Source organism: Aplysia californica, unplaced genomic scaffold (assembly GCF_000002075.1).
Source record: "Aplysia californica isolate F4 #8 unplaced genomic scaffold, AplCal3.0 scaffold00042, whole genome shotgun sequence".
Lineage (NCBI taxonomy): Eukaryota > Metazoa > Mollusca > Gastropoda > Aplysiida > Aplysiidae > Aplysia > Aplysia californica.
This window is the reverse complement of record NW_004797312.1, coordinates 116555-118395: the sequence shown is the minus strand read 5'-3', so window position 1 is coordinate 118395 and position 1841 is coordinate 116555.

Here is a 1841-nt window from a genome sequence, read left to right as displayed (position 1 = left end):
CCCCTCCCCCCTCAAGCATCTATTTGCACCTCTTAAGACTATACATAGCTAAAGCAAACCGTTAATCAATAAGACTACTTTCTGTATTCTAAAACAGTCAAACCGGCTCTAACGGCTTACTGCTCTAGACAAACACTTGTACACACGACCACTTCCACTCCCTCCTTTGAAATTACAACCCAAAAAAAAATAAAAAATATATATATATATTTTATACATGTAAGAACACCGTGCAAGCCGTCCACCTGTCTAAGATAACAATTCTTCTCCTCAACAAGAGGTAGCCGTCTTGGACAGTTTCTTCACACCAGCAACGGGCTTTTTGAATTTTGATAAATATGATTATTTTGGATTTACTAGAAACTTAATGACATCTATCAACCGCAATAAATCTCTTATCCATGTTCAGCCGACATAAAAGACCGGCGCAATCGGTTTTGCCCATTTAGCGAAAAAAAAAACCTCTACGAACTACCATTTACCTAACACTCGTAAGTCATACATTATCTTAAGATTTAAATCAAGTAGTGGGATATAGAAATCCTTCTTTTTAGTTTCAATTAATGCTTTTAGATTCTGTTTGTCATCCAACATTTTGACTCGTATACAAAGACCCGAGAAGATTGAACAGAGTTTTGGACCAGCTTTGCACCGAGAGACGCGCAATTTTGGGTCAACTTTGAAGGTCAACAATTTTTTCCCTTCTGATAATTTTAAATTCTGTTTTCACTAGATCTAACCCAATTTGCCTGGATATATTCCTAAACTTGCCTGGACCCCTACAAAAATGGTGTATCAGACCAAAATATTTTTTCTTATAAATTGACAGTGAAGAAATGCAGAAACAAAACAAAATAAAGTTCCAACACAACTATAAGGCAGCTAAAAACACATTACAACACAATTTACAGTCCAAATACTCTGAAGAAATATTTCCAGGTCTCCAGAAATAGTCATTCTTTGTATGGTACTCTATGATCCGTGTTTTTTTGTCTCCTCCACTGCCTTTACAAATCGCCCCAGAAAATTACAAAAAAAGGACGCTATACTGTCAAGGTTGAATAAAATACAGAATGAAAATGGCTTAGCAATGTCAAACAAAAGTTGGTCTCCATGAATACCTTCATCTGTGCTGCCACGACGGTCGAGAATTACTATCGGACGTATATGTCTGATGCGTCCCGAAAGACCGCTGATAGACGAAAGTGAACAACCATATTATACGGTCTTCGGTTGGGGGGTGGGGTGGGGGGGGCGCACGACTCACACTTATATAAGGGGGCACGGTCGTGGAGGTGTCTTAAAATGAGCAATATGTAGGTTCGGTTTTTGTAAGCCAGTTGCTATCGTGATCCTATGTATGCACAGAAAAACGGTTGTGTTCAACGTAATGCCCAAATCAAGAAGTTATAGGCCCAAAATGTGTAAATGAATTTTTGTTGTTGTTTTTGCTTTCGCGCAAGCCTATGGTGGACCATGCAAAGTGGCGTGCCAATTAGAAAATCAGTAAATGAGTTTGAATTATTCTCATGCATATAGACGAGAGGGAAAAGGTGATGATTATGTTCCTTTCTTTCATGTTTTTGTTTTCACATCTGACAGGCTGCCATTCTCCTGGGCTGATAGAACTCTCTACCGGAGCACAGTCCTCAAGACTGTATCGTTCACAAGGCTTCTTCTCCCACCCACACGTTTCGATTTAAAAAGAAAAGTTCCTGTACATTTTGGACATTAAAAGAAATTCCCCTATTGGAAGGATGGTGTGTTCAGCCCGAGTTCCTTTTCTTGTCTTTCTGCAAATGTGGGCGCATATGTGTGTTGGGAGGTGGGGGGGGTTATGG